Here is a 24,862-nt window from a genome sequence, read left to right as displayed (position 1 = left end):
ATCACAGTAATAGAGGGATGAAAAATCGAGCAGGTCAAGGAGGTAAGATTGGAGGTATTCCAGACCCAGCATGTAATGAGAGATGTCCCAATCCCAAACCTGCCACAAAGGTAGATTAAAACCTTAAGTCTGAGAATAAAACCCACTCTCACAGAGAAAACAGACAACCAGTTCAACTATCCATGAATCATCCATCAATATTGGAGGCAAAGAATTTTTAGCACCATGTGTAGCCTGGATGCCCAGAAGAAGGGGACATTCCCCCAGGATACGAGCTACGCTCTGTAAGGCTTCACAATCCAATGGTGTGTGACTTGTTATAAAAAAATCGAACTATGGGTTAGCCTGGTATGTTCCCATGCGGAGGCAACATAGGGTGGTCGATTCCTTCTGGAAGAAACAGAAGGAAGAGCACGATTCAGCAGTAGTCTCCTTGATAGTGCAGAGATTATTAAATAGAGCGGCAGCCCACAACATGTCATTCCATCTCAAAGTCAGCAGAGGTCTTATTTTAACCAGCAAGTCCACACATTGAATCATCAAAGCAAATATGGGGGGGTCAAACACTCCTCTAACCAAACAGTTGGCCAATTCATTCCCTGGGATACCCACACGACTTGGGACCCAAAGTAACACAACCGAGCAGGTAGTAACTATTAAGTTCAGTGAGAACAGTGAACAGTTTGGAGATTGCCCATTGAGCCACTTCATTTTAAAATATGGTCAAGGGATGCCCGTTTATTAAAACGGGGGGCACTGATGACAGCAATCAGTTCTGCCGTGACAACACTGCATGTTGCCACCAACAAATGGTGTTCCTGACAGGCAGGAGGGTGAAAGCATATTCACAGTCTTATCCACATATAGGACACTGGTGCAACCTATTCTTGAATACTGCTCAAGTGTTTAGGATCCATACAAGGTCAGATCAAAGGAAGACATCGAAAAAATTCAGAGGTGGGCTGCCAGGTTTGTTACTGGTAGGTTCAAACAACATTCAAGAATTACAGAGATGCTTCGGAACTCAACTGGGAATCCCTGGAGGGAAGGAAACATTCTTTTTGAGGAACGCTATTGAGAAAATTTAGGGAACCAGCATTTGAAGCTGGCTGAAACGATTCTAGCGCTGCCAACATACATTGTGAATAATGAATACAAAAATACAAGAAATTAGGGCTCATATGAAAGCATATAGACATTTGTTTTTCCCTCATTGTATTTGCAAGTGGAACAGGAGAGGAGAGGAAATGACAGCCATGATACAGGATATCCTCTGCCGTGTACTGTACAGTGGCTTGTGAAGTATGTATGTACACACAGATGTAATAGACAGGTGAATCCACTCACTGATGACATCTGTGCTACCCAATGTACAGAATCCTCCTTGTACTCTTTTAGAACCAGAACAATTCCAACAAATTGCATGGAATTGAGTTAGAGAATTAGTGAAACTCATTTCTTGGAGAGCAGCACAGATTGCAGAACAGGAGAAAACTGATTTTAGTTCTCACAGATGACAGTAACATTCATTGCAGTTCCTCTAATTTTCACATTAAATGTGTTCTGGTAAGAAGTGAATGGGCCACGAGATCAGATCACACCCCAGGATCACTGTGGCACTGGTGAGGATGGAACAACATCAATGAACATTAGTTCACAGTGACGGTGTGGGGATCTGGTGGCTCTGGGGTCACTAAAATAGCTTTCTCCCAACATTTGTTCTTTTTCTCTTTCATTACTTTCGGCAGCTGAGGATCTTGCAAGGGCTTATATGTTGTGGATGTTGGTATCCAAGAGGAGCTACCAGCTCAGACCCAGACAATGGCTCCTTTAGCCACTGGCTGATGTCAGGTGCCTGGTCCACTGATTTCTATTGAGGGGTTCCTTAAAGGGAGCCCTGTTGCCAGTATATGCCACAGGAGGATGCTGCTTCTCCAGCCAGGTGTTGAAACTCAGGTTCCTGATGATTGTGCTGCTCCTGTACCAGAGGGAATCGACTATTACCCAAACGGTCTAATTTACTTGCACAACTACCAGAGGTTGACGTCATGGTAGTAAATATGCCAGGTACTGCCCATGACCTAGCTATAGTCGTGGCAAAGATCAATATCACAGAGAAACAACATAAACTATCATACTTTCTCAGAGCTTCAAAATACACGTTGTAATCAGAGACCAACAGTTTCACAATTCTGAATCGGGGAGGGCAGTCATTTCTACAACTAACAGGTAGTTTGTAGCACATATAGTGAGTTTTCATCTACCTGTCTCAACAAATCAGGTTGTATGTATACTGGGAAGCCATATACCCGAAGCACTGCACTTAAAGCACTGCATTAATAGTGGAGAAACTGGCTTCACATCAGAGTGATAAATGATTTTGACCTGTTTAAGTAAATTCCAGTCAGAAGCAAGAACAAATGCTCCACTGTCAACCATGTTCTCTGGCAGACCATGACACATGAAAAGGCTGCTACGTTACATTAACAGGTAGCTCACAAAGCTTTTTACAGATTTGTCAACACCCAGGACAACATAGGAACTGCTGTTTCAATGGAGATGGAACCACTCCATAATCTACTAAGTGACGAGATTTCTCGAAATACGTTTTCAATGTTCTCCACAAAGAGCACGATTGTAGAGAGGAAGGGGCCTCTATATGTATGCAAATTAGCAACCGAGAAAGTAAGTTTCTGCAAGACACTGTTTTGCATTCCTCCCACAGCATGGTCAAGGACGAAAAGTTCCTGGTCATAACAATCAGAACTAACAAATTCTTGGCTGTCTGAAGAGAGTGAAAGAGCCTCACGGTAACGGGCTAATAACTTCGGTCTTTTTACGGCGCCAAATGTCTATCACAATGCTTCCCACTTCCAACGAGGGACCCCACAGGTACCTCTCATCCAGAGCAATGCCCATCTGGCTTGGCCAGCGCCCACAGCCCCAGTGCCTAGTGATGCGCTGTCGCATCCGCTTCCGCATTTTTTTGTCGGAAGTTTATCTGAACTCTCAACAATGGCGAGACCGTCAATGCGTGCACTTATTGGCCCAAGGCACCGGTTGCTGCGCAGACGGGAGTTCTTTGGGTGGGGCATGTAGCAAGCAGACACGTGCCCCGATTGTTGGGTTTATTAGATTATTACGCAGTGACCTATGTCCGTCGCCGCGAAAGTATTGGGTTTTCTCATTCGTCAGTCTACTTTGTGTTGCTGTACAATATTACTATATTGTACAGTGTTTTTTAGTCAACAGTTTTGCGGTGTAACGTTAGTTACGAGTGCAATAATAAAGCCAAAAACAAGTCTTATTTGGAACTATTTCGCCGGCCGCGGTGGTCTAGCGGTTCTAGGCGCTCAGTACGGAACCGCGCGACTGCTACGGTCGCAGGTTCGAATCCTGCCTCGGGCATGGATGAGTGTGATGTCCTTTGGTTAGTTAGGTTTAAGTAGTTCTAAGTTCTAGGGGACTGATGACCACAGATGTTAAGTCCCATAGTGCTCAGAGCCATTTGAACCATTTGAACTATTTCGTTCAGATTAATGATTTGAGCGTAAAATGCAAAATTATGACGAAGTATATTCGCGAAAAGGGCGTACGTCTATCGCACTGAAGAGTCATTAAATAATTACATGTCGAGAAATTTGCGGAGTTTGATAAGTTAGATGAAATTACCAAACTTTTCAGTGGAAGCGAAAAAACGATAGGTTAGTCCATCTTTATATACAATGTAGTCGGGTACTACTAATACAGTTCGATTATTACAGTGTGAGCTTTGTCCACTGCTGGTGCAAAGCTGTTTCATCCGAATGATTGACAATATGGTAACATTTTAAAGGTCTCACCCCACCCATATTTCTCGGGTCATGTTCGTGCAAGTCGATAGAAATGTGCCTTTTCTCGTTGCTGCCAGCACTTAACCCATGATCACGGCCTCTTAATTTTAACGACACACGATTGGTAACATTGCTTTGTCTTTTACATTTTTCGCGTCACACTGCTATACTTCATCGCAGCTTCCTGGCTTAGGCTAAATTTACACTGCCCGCGATGCGATGCGATGCGATGCCGAGCCGAGCGGAGCGATGAAGCGCTGAAATCACGTGACAATCGGCAGGCTTGGTTTAACAGTGGCAACAGAGCGGTGCCCGTTTAGACTGCAGGCTGGGCCGAGCGCTGTGATGCGGTGCGATGCGATGCGATGACTCCGCTGTAGTCGCAACCGAGTTGCGTTTCGCTCGAGTGTTTGGAGCGATTGCATGTTTGCGCTTGCGTCTGAAGTAATTGCTTGCTTGCAATGGACATCGAAAGACTAATTAACAGTGTGCGTGAACGCCCCGTGTTGTGGGATCAGAAAAATAAATATTACCACAATAGGGATTTTGTTCGTCAAGAATGGAATGAAATAGTTGAAGATTGTGGAACAGACAGTAACTACAAAAAAGTAAAATAAACAGCTACAAGACTCCCAGAAATAAGTAACACAAACAACTTCGTTTATTTTCTAATTTTAATTGTGTATAGATACTATTACAGTATTTTGATAATAAAATGACGTTCACAATAGTTACAGTATTTGATAATTTCGACATGAAATATATTTGTGTTAATGACTGTTGACAGTTTTTGAAGACCTCTCTGACACTCCGCGCTCTTCTTGAAGCACTACTGTTTGCTCTGTCATTTTGGAATTTCACGTCTATATTTTCAGGCGAGGTACTGAAGAATAAATGGAAGAACCTACGTGACACTTTCCGCTCTGAACTCAAAAAAACAAACTCGTGCTGTACGTTCAGGGCACGAAGGTGGCATGCCGCCTTTCCAATCCAATTGGCCGTGGTACGAGCTAATGACCTTCCTGACTGACATAATGACGCCACGGAAGACGAAGACTAATGTTCATCACAGTAAAAGAACAGCATCGCAACGCAACGACGCCGTACCATTTTCACCAGCTCTTAGAGAGAGAGAGAGAGAGAGAGAGAGAGAGAGAGAGAGAGAGAGAGAGAGAGAGAGAGTGTGTGTGTGTTTCACCTGATGAAACCAACCAAGCCAGGTCTTCAAGACTGTCTTAAGTTCAGAGGGTAGCGTTTCGATGCCTCCTCCCTCACCCACCCTACACACAAACCAAAACAAGAGATCCAAGAAATCGACAAACTCTTGAGTTGCTAAATATAGAGAAGCAAAAATTGAAGCTAATTGAGCAACAAATGTCGAAATCAGAAACGCAAGATGACAGCTATCATTTTGTAGTGAGTTTGCTGCCAGCTCAGTTGAGAGCCAGTATGCAGGTTCTTTTGGAAGAATTGGAGCAATCAACCACTTCCACTGCACATTCGTTGATGTCACCCTATGCACCTGAAATTCCAGTTGAAACCGTAATTGACGGAAATCCGCAGAATGAAATAGTCATTTCTGAAATTCAACCTGATGACATTGTTATTTCAAGCCACCAAGATTCTGAAAACTTTGATACTTAAGTGAGTGAATTGTGATTTATTTTACGTCTCATTGTCAACTATGTCAAAATTTATTAAAAGAAAGTTTGAATCAGTCACAATTTGTAAATTTTTCATAATAAAAGATTGCTGTAAACTTAATATTGTACTTACCTGATGGTGATCATAACTTTCTCTTCAGGGGTAATAGCCATTCTGAAATTTGTGTTTTGCTTCTGTAATCTGTTTGAAACAGACGACACTATATAATCAAATGTCTCTGTACTCATTCTGAAATAACTCCAAAATTTATCCTCATCTTTTCTCAAGTCACTGTACTAATGATGAAATTCTCCTAAAGCCCTCCTCTCCTTGTTGATTTCATGCACCCATTCACGACTGCGTTGAATTCTCAGAGCACTGTTTTCTAATAAAAAAGAATTTACTGGGTCGAGGAAACACGACATCGTGCCGAGACTGCTCAATTGCTTGCCAGATCGCGCGCGCGCTGTATCGTGTGCAATGTGAACGCTCCATCGCATTGCATCGCTTTGGCCATTATGCCTCGCATCGCGTCGCGTCGCATCGCATCGCAGGCGGTGTAAACGTACACTGACGTAGTGGTTGTTCAGTGAGCATGCAATGTCGGAATTCGTCTATTTTATTCAGTGGTATTGAGTGCTACGTCGTAAATTTTACGAGGGTTTTTGTCTGTGTATCCAGAATTACATAAGGTAAGTGCAACAGCGAATTATTTGAAGCAATAATATTGGTTGAATAAGTATATGCTATAGTAGAACGTGCATAATGCGCGAGCAAATATTTGAATTTCTATTTTATATTATTTTAGATAAGTATTCTGCGTGGAGACGACCAACATTTCGAAGATAAGCTTACGAAAATGCTTGAAAAAGGAATAGATGAAAACAATGATTCTGGTTCCAGCAACGAAATGGATTATGTAAAGATTAATGTAATAGTAATAAGAAATTCAGATCGTGAAGACATCCCAGGGTCTAATACTGACTTGACTGACAGTCCCAAAGCCAATCTTGTGCTTTGACAACGTGGACGGAAACGGTAGTAGCTTGAATCTGAAAATTCTAACGAATCCACATATGGAAGTAAAGAAGTTGACAGAATTTCCTCCCCGCCAAGAAACACAAATATTGTGTTACCACCAAGAGAGGGCCGGCCGGGGTGGCCGAGCGGTTCTAGGCGCTACAGTCTGGTACCGCGCGACCGCTACCGTCGCAGGTTCGAATCCTGCCTCGGGCATGGGTGTGTGTGATGTCCTTAGGTTAGTTAGGTTTAAGTTGTTCTAATTTCTAGGGGACTGATCACCTCATAAGTTACGTCCCATAGTGCTCAGAGCCATTTTTGAACCAAGAGAGGTTCTAAAAGGTAAGAACAATTACCGCTGGTCCGCAACATCTGCCAGTAGTTTAAAGTTGTCGCACGCCAAGCAGAAACATTATCTACTTCATTCACGCGCCGGCTGCACAGGTTAAGGCAACAAAGACTCCTCAGGAAGCATTGTCTTTGTTTTTCCACGGCTGAGATGGTAAACGCTATAGCAGCACATAGCAATGAAGAAATAGATACGAGGAAATCAAAACACACACACACACACACACACACACACACACACACACACACACACAAACCTGCATAGCAAAGATAAAAGCCCTTCTTGGAGTCTTCGTAATAACAGCAGCTTTGAGAACAGTCACCCGACTTTAAGAGAAATGTTCAGTACAGATTAATGCTGTTCTCTGTAAAAAGCCACAATCAGTTCTGAAAGGTTTGAATTTTTAGTCTCATGCCTGAGATTTGATAGCACAGAAACTCGTCGAGCCACACCACAATGCGCTATGCGGGAACAGTTTGTTCACAACTGCCCATTTGTTACCGTACACAAACAAGTGTCGAGTTTTCGTAGAAGATGTCCTTTCCTCAGGTATATCCTAAATAAATACGGTATCAGAACAGAAATGGCCTGCGACACAAAAACAAAGTACATGGTCGACGCGTCTCCTTACACACAAATGGAACGCCTCTCGGGGAATTTTATGTAAAGGAAATGATCAAGACTCTTCGAGGGTCAAACGGAAACCTCAGTGAAACTGGCAGATGATCTTTTGAAAGATAAACTCACAATGGTTGCCGCTATTTGCTCCAACAAACCTGAAACACTGGCTCAGTTACTGCCCATGAAAAGCAGAAAAGTAGGTACATCTATGTTTTGCTTTGATAAAGAAAAAACCCTGGTTTCATACAAAGCAAAACCAAATAACTGCTCACGATCAGCCCACTATCAGCGACATCGGTAACAAACCACACACAATTGAGGCCTACAATGCCACCAAATTTGGAGTAGATGTACTGGGCCAGATATGCAGTACCTATTTATGCAGTCAGAAAACCAGAAGATGGCCACTGTGTGCATTTTATACCATCATATATATTGAATGTGTGAATGCTTGGATTACCCATACCCACATAAATCAGCAGCAGACAGCCAACAGACTGCCAAGAAAAGACTATTATACTCCAAGGTGAAGAACTCTCTAAGCCCTGGATGACGAAGAGGCTAGAAAATTCCCATCTACAAACATCTTCGAGTAGCCATACAAGATGTCCTAAGTAAAGACTGCCGGCCGCGGTGGTCTAGCGGTTCTAGGTGCTCAGTCCGGAACCGCGCGACTGCTACGGTCGCAAGTTCGAATCCTGCCTCGGGCATGGGTGTGAGTGATGTCCTTAGGTTAGTTAGGTTTAAGTAGTTCTAAGTTCTAGGGGACTGATGATCACAGATGTAAAGTCCCATAGTGCTCAGAGCCATTTGAACCATTTTTAAGTAAAGATGTGCTGGCATAAGCTGTCTCCAGCACGCCGGTCGGCAAAAATGTAGCGCAAAGAGCGATAGTAAGCGCTCGATCAAGCCCACCTATCACAAGATAGGCCAGAGAAATACTTGCAAGCAACACACTGCCAACGCCCTCTCGACAGCAGGTATTTGGGCCGCCGCCGTTGACCGGAGGGCCCCTCCCAGATGATGCCCTCTCTCCCTCCATCTATCCCTCCTGTCAACTCTAATCCTCACCCCCCCCCCCTACTTTCCTCCATCCTTTCCCTGGGCTCCCTCTCCCCCCCCCCCTTCCATCCTGTTTTCTCCCCGCCAAACCTCTCCCTACCTCCCTTCTCCCCCACCAAGTCATTTTGTATTCCCCTCCTCTGCCTTCCCTGCTCCCCGTCGCATCTGCCCAGCACCCCCACCCCTCTTATGGGTCCTCATCCTCCATCGGCTCGTTTCCCCCTCCCCCCTTCGCTTCTCCTCTCCTTCCCCCTTTTTTCTTTTCCCATCATCTACCCAGTTTCCCCTCACCTGCTCTCAGCTGTGGTACGTCACATTTGTCAACCTTTTAGTGCGGTGTTCCAGTGAATGTTCCATGTTGTTCGTCTTTCTAGTGTTGCGAACAGAAACCATGCTGTCGCTGGGTGTGAATTTTATGTCTTCTGCGAACAGAAACCAGACTGTCGCCATGTTTTTTAATTGTCTATTATTTTACCTGTCTGCTTCATATGTATTTTATTAGAATCATCATCCCTTTGTACTATGTTTTAAGTACCTCGATTTTTTCGCCATGTTACTATTGAAGTCTCCGATTTTATCGCCTGTTTTTATTATTTATTCCTCTTCATCTTTTTAAAACAAAGTCTATGGGCTGAAGAGCGGCATACTAAGCTGCTGCCAGCCCGCCCCCTTCGTGGCGAATAATCGAAATCCAATAGGGGGGGGGGGGGGGGGAAGGACCGGAGGGCCTCAGTAACTAGCTCGCTAAGGCGGTCACTAACTCGAATTCCACTTTGCGTCTGTCAGACCACACCACCGGTTACTAGAGTACATAGCGACCAGATTAGCTGTAACAGTAAGATACCTACACTGCCTGCAAGAGGACTATTATTACCGATTTTGTACCACAACACATGGACTATATTCAAGATAAATAGCTTCCTCTTCTTGTAAATAAAGAACTGTGTTAATCCACGTGTGCATTTGCGTTGTAGAAAAGGGCACTGGCCACCCATAACATCCTCTCCCTTGCTCCCTAGGTACAAGGCATTACAGTGGCAAGTAGCGTAACTCAGTGGCGATCAAAGCTAATTAACTTGGCCGACGATTTTGCTTGCTTCTCTTGCGTTTTCCCTTGCAGCGGTGCTCATGTTCAAGGGTTTGCTAATTTGTTGCTGTGTTCTTGCATGTATTCCACGAGGGGAGCCACAGAACTAATCAAATTTCTCTTTCCAGAGGCTTTGCTTGCTTTGTGATACATCGTATTTGTGTAAATCGTAAATTCCCCGCCCCCTCCTTTTACAGTAATCTCATGATACAGGATGCAATAAAATTCAATGTTCCAGATCGTAGAATACGGGGACAGATCTTTACGTACTCCGATCCATGTTTTTCCCCCAGTACTGAAAATTTTAGAGCAATATGATTCGTGTGCCATAGCGGCCGATAAGTTTGACCAGGCCCCGATTTGTCAGTTCGAGTCGCTTCTTGTTCGCGACCGTCCCAAGTAGTCACAACGAGCGCGTACGCAGCCGTGTGGACAGCCACGTAGGCAGGTAAACAGGCCTGAGCATTTAGTTAAGTCTTGCCCTAGATGTTTTGCTCGCCATAAAAGACAGGATTGCCCATCACGTAACGCAACGTGTTACACGTGTGGAAAAAAAGTCAAAGAAGATTGTTTACAATGGCACAAAAACATCTATTTTGCCCGCTCTCAGAAACATGCTCATGCAGCGAACGCTATGTTTTCTGACGAAAGGAAGATTAAGGTTGTGGGGCATCCTCGCCCTAGTGCTGTGCAATGACATTCTAACAAACTATTTCTCTCAATATGAACTGCTAGTCTTTTTGTGAACTATCAGTTAGGTGTCTCAGTAACTTTGCTTAATCGTCCATGTACGAACAGTTAGGATCACCGCGCCTTTCTAAATCTAGCAAGCACCTCACTGCTTACAATGGACAAGAAATTTCAATGCTTGGACAATGTTGTTTGCCTGTCACTTACAAATCTCACAGCAGAACAGTGAATTTTACCGTGTTGAAATCAAGAGACAGTGAGAAAATATTCGGTTTAGATGTGTCTGATACGTTTGGCCTTAGCATCCAAGACAATGTACTTCAGTATCGGCTTTTGACCATGAAAGACAATGTAGGCTTGCTTAAAGAATTTCCTGTACTTTTTTCAGAACGAATGAGAAAAGCTAGTAACTCTAGCGCATGTTACATTGAAAAACAATGCACAGCCTAAGTTTTTTCCGGCCCGCCCCATTCCAATTGCTTTAAGAGAAAGTAGCCAGTGAACTGAGAGAACTGCAGGATAATGCTGTAACTGCTCCCATTCAAGCTCGTCAATGGGCAAGTCCTCTCGTTTTAAGACTTCTGGTCGCATTCGCATTTTTGTTGACTTCAAGTCTACAGTCAATCCACAGACAGTAGCTGACAATTATCTGTTACCTCGCCGTGAGGCACTCTTGCACAGGTTTGGTGCAGTGGATTACTTTTCTGAGACAGATTTGCGTGACGCCTACTTTCAAATTCCATTGGATGAAGAATCACAGAAAGTGTCTATTGTAAATACACACTTGGGACTTACGTATGTGCGTTTGCCCTTCGGCAGTGCATCCTCACCCAACTTTTTCAACATTACTTGCTGACTGCAAAAGTGCCATTTTGCTCAAACTACCTTGACGATATTGTTATCTAAGGTCGTAAACCAGAGGAACACATTGCCAATTTGTGTACTCTTTCTCGAGTGCTGTCAGAAGCAGGTCTCAAGTGTCGTCTCGAAAAGAGCGACTTTTTTAAACTGAACTGCAGTACATAGGTCATGTGATCAACAGTGAGGGGGGTATACCCCCTCCAATCTCATTTGCTTGCAATCCGTGACCAGCCTGTTCCTCGCAATGTGTCTGAACTGCAGTCAGTACTAGGCTAGATGACATACTGCACCCGGTTCGTACCGAATGCTGCTCAGATCGCGGCTCCACTGCATCGCTTTCGTCGCAAAAATGTACATTTTGTGTGGACGAAAAAGTGTCAGGACATTTCACACTCAAAAATGCCTTTCTCAGTGATAGATGTTCAGTGAATTTTGACCCTCCTAAGCCAGTAGTTTTGCATGTCGACGCTTCTTCCTACGTAAACTGCGCTGTACTTTTGCATGGAATTGGTTCAAATGGCTCTGAGCACTATGGGACTCAACATCTGAGGTCATCAGTCCCCTAGAACTACTTAAACCTAACTAACCTAAGCACATCACACACATCCATGCCCGATGCAGGATTCGAACCTGCGACCGTAGCAGTCGCGCGGTTCCGGACTGAAGCGCCTAGAACCGCTCGGTCGCAACGGCCGGCCACGGAATTGGTGCACAATACAGACCTATTGCTTTTGCCTCAAAAGTTGTTAACTCAAACTCAGTGCAATTACTCTCAAACAGAAAGAGGCTCTCGCTATTAGGTATCGTGTGACCAAATTCCACCACTATTTGTATGGTCTCAAGTTCTATTTAGAGTCAGACCACAAGCCTTTGCAGTCCTTGTTTCATATGCCAAAGCCTGTTCCTACACACACTGCTCAGAAATTGGAACATTGGGTTTTCTTGCTTTCGCTGCTTCTGCATGAAAGTGTGCACAGACATACGGCAAAGCATGGCAATGCAGACGCCTTATCTCACCTTCCAAGTGGCCGATACATTTGCCGCATCTTGTTGCCAAACCGATGGACAGGACTCTGAATTGCTGAAATTTTTTCCCTTGCTATACAGAAAACTAGCACAGGCCACGGAAGCACACCCACACTTCAAGATTTTGTTGCATTACATTTGAACGTCTTGGCCTCGCTCACTGAACACTATCCAGAACTCAGTTGTGCACCAATATTTTGATCCTCGGTGTGATTCTAGATCAAAATAACAGTGGATAATCGCATGTGCTTATTCTCAAAGTGTTGCCAAAGGATGTGTTGTGCTAGCTCCACCAAGGGCACTGGGGAATTGTTCACACTAAACAGTTGGCACACCGGCACTGTACGTGGCAGAGCACGGACGCCCACATTGAGCAGATGTCAGTGTAGCGCATGCGCGGAAAACCAATCCGCCCAGACACAGACGTTTTCAGCTTAATCTAAGACTCAATCGCCATGGCAACGAGTGCACATTGACTTAGCAGGACCATTTTGGAACACTCGTTGGCTCATAGTGGTAGACTCCAGCAAGTTCCCATCTGCGGTGACTATGGCTTTTACCACATCACGTAGCACCATTTAAGCGTTGTCCTCCATATTTTGCATATCTTTGCCACAAGTATTTGTCAGACAACCGACCACAGTTTTCAATTCACGTTATTTTGAACAATTCTGTGAACAAAATGGCATTCTTCATCTCGCAAGTGCTCCGTTTCACCCACAGTCCAATTGAGAAGCACAACGCTTTGTACTCACATCCAAACAACAGATGGCCAAGCTTCATACCATCCACACACAGGAAGAGGCGCTGCATCTGTTTCTTACCTCCTCTCGCTCCCACCCACGAGAGTGAGCGTCACCCTCTGAACTTCTGCATGGCTGCCGCCAATGGTACGCAAGTATCGCTTTGTGCCACGCGATCTTGTTCTTTTCAGGGTTTATGGCAACCGTGAGAGCTGGGAAAGAGGCGTGATCCAGGAACGCATTGGTTCTTACGTGTATTTGATCGGAGGTCCCAATGGTTTGCAGCGCTGCCACCAGAATCAAATTTGTCTGTGTCATTTGCCCCGTGATTCTGCTGCTTTTCTTCCCCAGATTTACAGCCTCACGGAACCGCATGGTATTCGCAGATGCCCACTGTTGCCGCCAGTGCACCTCAAAAGCAGCAGATGGATGAAGCGCCCTCGCCCCTGCCGTCCCCACTCGCCGAACGAATGGACGTGCACCCATCGTTGCCGTCATCGTACCAGGACACGCCCTCAGGCCTGGACATGTGCTCTGGCAGCAGTTTTCTGAAGGATGTTCCTGTTACCTCGCAAGCCAGATGGCAGGGTACCATAAGGAGTACGCTGTCCTCCACGGTCACGGATCCCGGCTCATCTCTACATCCAGCGTCCTGCCTTCTCTACCGTAGTCGTTCGCATCTTCGCTACACGACAACGGTGTGTCATTTCGGAGGGGAGGAATTGGCTGGCGTACGCTGTCAGCAGCACACACGTCGGCAAGGTTGTAGCGTGAAGATCGACAGTAAGCGTTCGATCAAGCGCACGTATCACGAGAGGCCAGAGAGACTAGCAAGCAATACGCTGCCAACGCCCTCTTCATAGCAGGTATTTAGGCCGCCGCCGCTGACCGAAGGGGCTCAGTCACTAAATCGCGTTCAAGTTGGCGTCTGTCAGTTCACATCTCAGGATACGAGAGTACATAGCGACCAGATTAGTAGTAATAGCAAGATACCGATATTGTCTGCAAGAGGACTATTATTACTGAACTTGTACCACAACACATGGACTCTATTCAAGATAAGTAGCTTCCTGTTCTTGTAAATAAAGAACCTTGTTCATTCTTGTGTGCATCTGTGTTATAGAAAAAGGTAACCGGCTACTCTTAACATCATCTCCCTTACTCCCTTGGTACAAGCGACTACAGTGGTGAGGACGCAACACTCACTATAACAAAGCAAGAATAACCAACGACTGGCAAGAACTTTGTCACATCTGCCCTTCTAAAAAGGAAGAACTGACAGTCACATGTTGCAGAGAATGTCTTCGTGCTTACTGCGAAGAACGTCTACCAAATCTGGCACAAACTCCTGTAAAAGTGCAAGAAAATATGTTTTGTTTTGAATGTGTGCCATATTCGATATATATTCAATTTGCTGTAGTGTGTTTTCATGAAAACAATAAATAGGAAGTCGTAAATTATATGAGGATTTGTGTTTCTGTAATCTATGAATATGGGCTTTGTAATCTAGGGTTAACGATATAAGCTTTTAACAGTCCGTGGCACAGAATATACAAGGTGTTACAAAAAGGTACGGCCAAACCTTCAGGAAACATTCCACACACACAAAGAAAGAAAATATGTTATGTGGACATGCGTCCGGAAACGCTTACTTTCCATGTTAGAGCTCATTTTATTGCTTCTCTTCAAATCACATTAATCATGGAATGGAAACACACACTAACAGAACGTACCAGCGTGACTTCAAACACTTTGTTACAGGAAATGTTCAAAATGTCCTCCGTTAGCGAGGATACATGCATCCACCCTCCGTCGCATGGAATCCCTGATGCGCTGATGCAGCCCTGGAGAATGGCGTATTGTATCACAGCCGTCCACAATACGAGCACAAAGAGTCTCTACATTTGGTACCGGGGTTGCGTAGACAAGAGCTTTCAAACGCCCGCATAAATGAAGTCAAGAGGGTTGAAATCACGAGAGCGTGGAGGCCATGGAATTAGTCCGCCTCTACCAATCCATCGTTCACCGAATCTGTTGTTGAGAAGCGTACGAACACTTCGACTGAAACGTGCAGGAGCTCCATCGTGCATGAACCACACGTTGAGTCGTACTTGTAAAGGCACATGTTCTAGCAACACAGGTAGCGTATCCCTTATGAAATCATGATAACGTGCTCCATTGAGCGTAGGTGGAAGAACATGGGGCCCAATCAAGACATCACCAACAATGCCTGCCCAAACGTTCACAGGAAATCTGTGTTGATGACGTGATTGTACAATAACGTGCGGATTCTCGTCAGCCCACACATGTTGATTGTGAAAATTTACAATTTGATCACGTTGGAATGAAGTCTCATCCGTAAAGAGAACATTTGCACTGAAATGAGGATTGACACATTGTTGGATGAACCATTCGCAGAAGTGTACCCGTGGAGGCCAATCAGCTGCTGATAGTGCCTGCACACGCTGTACATGGTACAGAAACAACTGGTTCTCCTGCAGCACTCTCCATACAGTGACGTGGTCAACGTTACCTTGTACAGCAGCAACTTCTCAGACGCTGACATTAGGATTATCGTCAACTCCACGAAGAATTGCCTCGTCCATTGCAGGTGTCCTCGTCGTTCTAGGTCTTCCCCAGCCGCGAATCATAGGCTGGAATGTTCCGTGTTCCCTAAGACGCCCATCAGTTGCTTCGAACGTCTTCCTGTCTGGACACCTTCGTACTGGAAATCTGTCTCGATACAAACGTACCGCGCCACGGCTATTGCCCGTGCTAATCCATACATCAAATGAGCATCTGACAACTCCGCATTTGTAAACATTGCACTGACTGCAAAACCACGTTCGTGATGAACACTAACCTGTTGATGCTACGTACTGATGTGCTTGATGCTAGTACTGTAGAGCAATGAGTCGCATGTCAACACAAGCACCGAGGTCAACATTACCTTCCTTCAATTGGGCCAACTGGCGGTGAATCGAGGAAGAACAGTACATACCGACGAAACTAAAATGAGCTCTAACATGGAAATTAAGCGTTTCCGGACACATGTCCACATAACATCTTTTCTTTATTTGTGTGTGAGGAATGTTTCCTGAAAGTTTGGCCGTACCTTTTTGTAACACCCTGTATACACCACTGTAATATTTGTATGTTGGCGGCACTACACGAAATTTAAACTGGTTTTACATCCCTGCCCCTCCTCCAATCTTAGGTGAGCACTTTAAAAAGTTAAAACAATCTATAGAAAAACGTTTCTTCGAATTTTATCTTCCGTTTATCTATAGAAGAGTAATGGTACTCACGTTTCTTTGTTAGGGCGCAAAAACAAGAAGTGTCATACGCGCCCATGTCAGAACTTTAGAACACGAAATAAAAAAAAAAGGCTAAGAATGACTACACGTTAAACCCAATCGATGGAAGGAAGGACAGCTAAAAACAAGGACCTGGAGAAAGGTCCACAAAATATGCCATAGAGAAATGCAAGTCCTGAACTAAAGATTAAATGTCTTTCGCCAAATAGCTACGACGGATAAAAAGTAAAACGCGTTCGACAGCCCGCGCGTCGTTCGCTAAAACGGCTGGTAACTCAGATGGCAAATCTACATGAGAACTAACGTGGTTAAAAAACGCCATTGTCAGGAAATGGCGAACCATTAAAGGTTGAGGGCAATGAACACTAACTGATGGGGAGAACCACTTAAACGGCGATGGCTAAAAAGGTGAATATGCAGTTTCGCTAAAATGATTCCCTCACGAAGAGTGGGCCAAGAGGAGGTCGTCCAAGCCGCTGGGAGAGGCTTAATTCCCTGGAGATTGTTCCCATAACGGGAGGACCAGTGGTGAAGCTGAATTGACACCAACTGCTGACAGACGACACCACCGAGACCATCGGGTGAAATGGAAGAACTAGCAGGCCGAGGTACGAAGGCTGAAGCCTTGGCAGTAGCGTCAGCGGCCTCGTTTCACGTCAAATCGACGTGACCCGCAATCCACATAAACACCACACTGACTCCATCAACAGTAAGAAAGTGAGAGCTTCCCTGAACCCATTGCACCGATGGATGGATGGTGTACAGCATACAGAGGCTATGAGGAGCACACAGAGTCTGAGCAGATGATGCAACTGAAAAGTCTGTGTCGCTGGATGTACTGCATGGCCTGATACAGGACGAAGAGCTCTGCTGTGAATACTGAGCAGTGTTCTGGGAGCAGACATCAAAAAATGTCGGTGCCAATGACGAAAGCACACACGACACCATGGTCAGTTCGAGAGCGATCAGTGTACACAAAAGCATTATCGTGAAGTTCTGTCCGAAACTTCCGGGGATAGAGCGAGGCTGGAGTAGTGTCCTTAGGAAGCGAATGAAGGCTAAGATGAACACAGGCCGCTGCACGAAGCCAAGGTGGTGAAGGATTCACACCAATCGAGAAAGTCGCAAGTAGTGTAAAGTTGAACTACTGGAGCAAGAGTCGAAAGCTAACTCCAGGAGATAACAGAAGAGGAATGCGCCCCACATTTGCAATCAAAGGAGTCATCAAAGAAGGAGGCATAGGAGGAGTGCCCAGGCACGGCAGACGAGCAGCATGTGTATCAGCTGAGGAGATAGTCACAGCGGTAGTTCGGCAGCTTCTGCATACAGATTCTCAACCGGGCTAGTGTATAAGGCGGCAGTGGCCTAACGGATGCCACAATCGTGGATAGTATTGAGACGGCGTGAGACGGACGGACGTGCGAACAAACAAACAAAGCACCCATAGTCTAGTTTCGAACGGCATGGGACAAATCCAAACACAGGAGGGTGGTTTGATCTCCACCCAAGGAAGTAGTATTGAAGACACTGAGGGACCGCATACAGCAGGCAGCCAGGTAAGACAAGTGGTACGACCAAGAAAGTTTCCTATCGAGTAAGAGCCCAGCGATTTCGTAGTTTCAACGAACGGAAAAGCAATAGACCGAAGATGTTAGAACAGTGGAAGAAACCAATTACGCCGCCAGACATTCACACAAACGGGTTTGTCAGTAGAAAAGCGAAAGTCATTGTTGACGCCCCATGAATAACAACGATCGAGACCTCGCTGAAGACGCCGCACAAGGAGACAAGGCCGTGGATAACTACAAAATCGTCAACAAAAAGGGAACTGGAGATGCCCCGCAGGTAACAGGCCATTGTAGGGTTAATGGCGATGGCGAAGAGGACGGCGCTGAGGCACACAGTTTTCCTGGATAAAGGTATCTGACAAGGCAGAACCCACACGTACCCTAAACACTCGGTCTTAAAAATTCCTGAGGGAAAGGGTGCATGCAGCAACCAAAGCCCCACGTGTAGAATGTACGGAGGACAACAGTCCTCCACTAGGTGTCACAGGCTTTCTCCAAATCGAAAAATACGGCCTCAGTCTGGTATTTTCACAGAAAACCATTTATGACATTGGTTGACAAAGTGACGAGATGGTCAACTGCAAAACGGCGCGCTGGAAATCCACATTGCGCAGAGGTTAGTAAATTGCTAGATTCTAGTCACCTTACCTGCCGGGCATCAATCATACGTTCCATCACCTTGCAAACACGGTGAGGTAACTAGAGGGAAGGTGTTTGTCCTTACTGGGCTTGGGTATGGCTATGACAGATGCTTCAAGCCAGTGAGTGGCAAACGTGCCCTCTGCCCAGATGCGGTTGTGCGTATTAAGCAGAAAGTGCTTGTTCGCAAGAGACAGCTTCTGCAACATCTGAATGTGAATGTCGTCCGGCCCTTACGCGGAGGATCGGGATGTAATGAGAGTAAGACCTAGCCCCCTCATAGTAAAGGCGGCGCTGTAGCAATAATGATTCCGAGAAGAGAAGGGTATCGCCTGAGCCACCTCCACTTGTTTCCGATAGATGAAGGCGGAGTGATAGTGGGTGGCGCTCGAAATCCCTGCAAAATAGCGGACCAAGGTGTTTGAGACAGCAATAAGGTCCACTATGACATCGCCTGCTACTATCAGGCTGGAAATTGGGAAATGAACCTTGGTCCCAGAAAGCCGTCGGAGGTTGGCCCACATGATGGAAGAGGGAGTGGAACTGTTTATTTATCCTGCAGAACGCGACGACACTGCACACGCAACTGTTTAGTGAATGCAGTTTGCCATTGCAGGATGACTGTTAAAAATGTGGAGAGCACGTCTCCGCGAGTGAATTGTGTCGCGGTACGCTTCAGTCCACCAACGGACCGAGACACTGCGAGATAAAGACAAAGAGCCAGGAATGGAACGTTCTGCAGCGGTAAGGATAACGATTTTAAGATATTCTACCTGGTCATCACAACTGGGGAAATGTTTGTCGAAGGTCGCCAGGGAGGAGTGAAGCCTCCAGTCGGCCTTAGAAGGCTGCCATTTAGGTGTGCAATATAGGTGGGGTAGGATTCAGAAAACGGATAGCACACGGGAAAAAGTCGTTCGAGTATGTGTCAGAACAGACCAGAAAGACGATGGGCAAGCTGGGCAGTGCAGAAGAGATCCAAATGGGAAAAGGTGTGCGTGGAGTCTGAAAGGAATGTGGTGCTCCCGTGTTATGGCAGAGGAGGTTAAGTTGATCGAGAAGTTCAGCCAAGAGGGCACCTTTCACCTTCTGGGAGAACCGCAAAGGGGATGATGCACATTAAAATCACTGAGTAGCAGAAGGGGGTGAGGGAGTTACTCAATAACCTGGAGAAAGTATGCCCTGGTGAGACCGAAAGATGTAAACAGTACAAAGGAGAAAGGTCAAGTGAGGAAGGAAAATGCTGACTGCAACAACTTTAAGCCGTCGTAAGGACGCAATTTTGTTTCTTGGAGGCAGCAAACAAGCAGGCGCTGCGATTCCAAGAGTAGCTGTAAGTCCTCTTCATTCCATTGATGGAGACCCATGACGAAGGAAGGGGAGGAGGGGGAAAAATAAAGGGGTGTCACCTCGGCAGCTGCAGAATATCAGCCTACTGAGTGTAGAGGCTGGAAGATCCAGATCCATGATATCTACAGAGGTGTTGGCATTCTCCATCTGTCAGTCTGTGGAGTCCAGGGCGGAAAAATGGTTGGCAGTGCACACCGTCGACACGGAGGTCGGCCGGTAGAGGATATCATGTGGCGACACCATCAAAGAGGATATCCGAATGGCAAAGGAGAATACCGTTTGATTGATTTCTTGGAGCTTTTCCGGTTGGCAGAGGAAGACACAGGTATTTGTTGGCAGGAGGGACGCAAATAATCTTTGTAGAAGTATTCCTTCTCTTCTTTCCGGCCTGCCGGTTGTGTAGCAGATGACTTCGCATCATGAGGCGAACGTCTGGTGGCTTGTTGCAAGCTGGAGGTGGAGACGGGGAAGCTACCGTGACACTAGGTGATTTTACAATCGCTGTGTTGAATTTGAGGTCAGATGTATGCATGGCCTTGTCTTCGAAAGCGAGATGTAGCATGAACAGCACTTTTAAGTGCCGGATGGTAAAACACAAGGTTTCCAACTAGCCAACAACTTGCGAGTAACCGGGTAATACACTTTTTCCTTCACCCAGATCTGGACGATCCGCTCATCGAGATACATGGGACAATCTCGGGAGGAGGTGGCATCGTCGTCATTGCAATTAATATAGCGGTTGGCTAGGGGTCGACAGGACACTCAAGTGTGGTTGTAACAATGATACTGGTGACAGCACATTGGGTTTGGAATGTATGGTTGGACTGTGATAACTTCATAGCCTGCTTTGATGTTTGATGGAAGCACCAGTCTATCAAAAGTGAGAAGAACAATTTGTGTAGGCACTGAGGATGCATCTAATCACCCAACAGACTACAGCGACACCCTCATCAGATAGGTACGTTTGTATTTCTGCCTCAGTCAGACCATCGAACAGCCTAGTATTTAAAAACACCACAGGAAGAATTCGATGGGTAGCCACGGAGGAGCGAAGCTGCAAGCAGTTGTTGTGTTTGAGAATCTGAAGTAGTATCCAAAAGCAAAGTGTCAATGTGTAAATGAAAGCAGGGTTTCACAAGACCAGCAATTGCATCGACAGCTTTTAAATAATAAACAGATTCACCATAGCAAATAACTTATCATCAGTACGCGAAATCATGTGGAACCCTGGTGCATCTGGGAGGGTCTTTATATCATTAGACTCTGTCCCTTTACATTTTGTGGACGTTGACTGACGAGAAAGATTGGCTGATTGCGAGAAAATCTCCCATGATTGCCCGCGTTTCCGATGGCGCGCTCCTTCCAACTGCCCCCCCCCCCTCACCCCTTCAGTGAGGGGTGCGCCTGCCTTATGTGATTGTTCACACCTCCCAAACACTTGACAGACGGACCAATCGGCAATTTTGGAAGGTAGCAGCTCAGGCAATTACCCCTCCCTGGGCCTGGCCTATACCGGGGGTACGTGCAAAACCTACCCGTCGACCCAGGGCTGGTGGGAATTACGCGTTAGCCAGTGACCTGTCACGCGTCACACGTGTGGGTTAGTCTTCAGAGGAGGGGGGGGGGGGAGGGGGGGGAGGGGGGAGGGAGGGATGGAGGGAGGGAGAGATAGAGTGTCTCAAATTCCGAAGCGGAAGAAAGATAGGAGAAGGGAAACTTAAAGGAAACGGGAAAAAGAAATAATGGACAATCTGTTCTAATATTGGCTACTGAAAATGCAGAACGCATTTCCAAAAACATCCCAGACATATTCCTCATAGGAGGGGAAGAAGAGGATAGACACGCAACACGTAAGGGAACAATGCTACAAAGGCAAGCTAGCGATCGAGGACAACATAATGAGTTCTATTATTTAAGAAGTCTTCGGAGCCACCCACATATCTGTGAACTTATTCCATATGTTCGTACCTTCTTTAACAGCCTGCAGTGAGGCAACATCTCAAGTGCTTTTCCAGAAATCTATAAATATGGACTGCCTGTTACCCTTCATCCATAGTTCGCAGTATATCGTGAGAAAAGGGCAGCCTGAGTTTTGCACGAGCGATGCTTTCTAATTCCATACTGACTCGTGGACATAAGCTTCTTAGTCTGAAGAAAGTTTATTATATTCGAACTGAGAATATTTTCAAGCCTTCTGCAGCAAACAGAAGTCAGGGATATTGGTCTGTAATTTTGCGGGTCCGTTATTTTACCCTTCTTATACACTGGTGTTACCTGCGCTTTTTTCTTGTCGCTTGGGACTTCGTGCTGGGAGAGAGAGTCACGATAAACCCAAGCTAGGTAAGGGTCTAGTGCCTTACAGGCTTTGTAAAATCGATCTGGGATTCCATCTGGACTGGGTGATGTATCTGCTTTCAATTCTTTCAGTTGTTTCTCTACGCCAGGTATGCTTATTACTACATCGTCCATACGAAAGTCAGTCTGCTGGTCAAATGACGGTATGTTCGTACGATTCTCCTGTGTGAACGATTCCTTGAAAGTGAAATTTAAAACTTCGGGTTTCGTTTTGCAATCTTCAACTGCCACACCAGACTGGTCAATAAGGGACTGAATGCAAGCGTAAGACACGATTAGCGATTTTAAATACAACCAGAATTTTCTCGGGTTCTCCGCCAGATATTTTTCTAAGGTGTGACTGTGGTAGTTTTAGGTTTCGCACATAGATCTTTTCACAGACGCACGAATCTCTGCTAACCTTCGCTTGTCATACATGCGTTCCGCTTCGAACCGAGAGAGCAACAACCTCTGCTTTCTCAGCATCCCCCGAATTTCGTTATTAAACCATGGGGGCCTTTTACATCCTTTACCAACTTACTAGGCACATAACTCTCGAGACCAGGATATACAATCTGCTTCAACTTTGCCAATAATTCCCATACACCCCTCTTACTGGAACTAAGTAATGCCAGTTCACTGTCTAAATGAGATGTTAATAACTGCTTATCTGCTCTATCTAGCAGTAACTCCCGCCTAGCCTTCTTTACTGATTTATGAACTTTCGTAATCGTAGTTGCTATAATGACATGATCGCTAATTCCAGTTTCTAAGCTGACATAGTCGGTAAGGTCCGGCCCATTCGTAGCTGCTAGGTCTGAGATATTTCCATTGCGCGTAGGTGCCGAGTTAGCTGCTCAAGATAATTTTCAGAAAACATGTTCAGGAGTACTTCCCATAACTGCCTGCAGTCAAACCCCAGCTCTGGGCTGATGGTCTAAACAGCAACAAATTCAGTTTTTACCCTTTTGTGCGATTTCCACGTAGTGCATTTATTAAATTCCGTGCTTATAACTTAACACAATACTGTAAAACTGCAGTGTGATTTACAAATTGGTTCAGAAACGTTTGTTTTACAATTGTTTTAGCTGGGCACGCTTGCAATTATTGATGTGCTCTACTTATTCTGGTATCTTATTTTTGTATTACTTTTACATATTTAATTTCTTGGGTTATTTTACTATTTCTATTGTTCGTCGCTGTAGGTTTCTTTTACTCGGTCAAAGATGCTAAAGAAACAACTCACTGCAACAAAGTCTGCAAGTAAACGATTATTGGGATTCCTCACACCTAAAGTCTCAAAAAATGCATTGTGAACTGCTGAAATGATTGCCCTCTAGAACCGATCTTTTAATTTTGTCGAGGCTTTCGCAGAGTAATGAATGCTGCTCTTCCAAAGTGTAAGGTGAAAGGTCGTGATTTTTTACGTCGTATTTGTGCAATAATTTGTAGAATAAGCTGGCATGAAAAATCAAGAATTTACTTGAGGGGGGAGGGGGGGGGGAGGAGGAGGGAACAAAGGAAAAAATCATTAGTGAGGGAAATTTTATGCATGTTCATGAATAACCATTTCCATGACTAACAAGGGGAGGCGACAACGTTGGGATCGCACATTTTAATTCAAACTTTTTACACCTTTAGGAGGTGTACAAAGAACGTAACATGCAAGTAATAGGGTGTACTTAGAGAAAAATGTGAGAATTTTTACGCGTCTATTATCTGAGGTACCTGTGAGTAGGCGCTAGACGCTGGAATTCATGGTGGTCAAATGATTAGCGTTCGCGCTTCGGAATATGAACTGTACACTGTTCTTGTGGTCTGACATCGTTAGTGTATTAATAATGTCATTCGCATGATTGTTTATCGAGGTTTGACTTGCGCTTTCCAAGCTTGTCCCTCGTCCTTGAAAATTTAATTAAAAATAGTAAACAGTCAAATAACGTATGAAATTCAGTACAATCTCACGAAAATACGCGTGGGTTTTTTCACTACATTACCTCTCAAATGTCAATGTGACCAGTGATGAAAAAAGAAAGTATAGATTAAAATGACAGTGTTGACACGACTTGAACTGTCGTTTCGTCCACGACCGTCTTGCAAAGCGAACACTAATCACTTGACCACCATAAACCAAACGTCCGGCACCTACTCACAGACATCAGTTCCATAATAGACGCGTAGATCTTTTGCGATTTTCTCAGAATTGCCACTGTAGTACACATTACTACTTGAATGTTGTTTAATAACATACTTAAGGGGTACAAAGTTTGAAGTAAATCAGTGATCTCAACATAATATACTCCGCTTACAAGTTTAGTAGTTCGGATTTTTAAAAATTGGAAACTCACTCTTTGATGAAGAGGTTTATCATAGATATACTGTCTACTATTATCTACAAACAATCAACTGAATTAATTCTTGAGGAAACTAAGTTGTCATAATTAACACTGGCTGCATGAATGGTGTTTAAACAGACACCTGTATTCCCGTCTGGATTGTCTGGGGACATGCTGTTTATGAAAGCCATGTCCAATTGAACAATGAGTTTTAGCTGGCTGTATTTTATGAAGTTTTTAAATTTTGTTAGCAGTGTTTTGATTGCACTTTTTTGTTGGTACTGTGGTTCAGTGTCTAGCTTAAGTACTGTCATTATGTGTTTTGGCATATTATTATCAGTAGTGGTAGTAACACAAAAAGTAGTAGTAAACAGATGTTCAA

General features: G+C 45.0%; 1 protein-coding gene across 4 annotated transcripts in view; it reads right to left on the bottom strand.

The window, feature by feature from the left end:
• LOC124554933 (nuclear pore complex protein Nup98-Nup96-like) overlaps positions 1 to 24,862 on the bottom strand; it is a 236,048-nt gene that overhangs the window by 200,859 nt on the left and 10,327 nt on the right. The window lies entirely within an intron of this gene.

Source organism: Schistocerca americana, chromosome X (assembly GCF_021461395.2).
Source record: "Schistocerca americana isolate TAMUIC-IGC-003095 chromosome X, iqSchAmer2.1, whole genome shotgun sequence".
Classification (NCBI taxonomy): domain Eukaryota; kingdom Metazoa; phylum Arthropoda; class Insecta; order Orthoptera; family Acrididae; genus Schistocerca; species Schistocerca americana.
The sequence above is the reverse complement of the archived record's forward strand: the minus strand, read 5'-3'. Positions and strand labels throughout refer to the sequence as shown.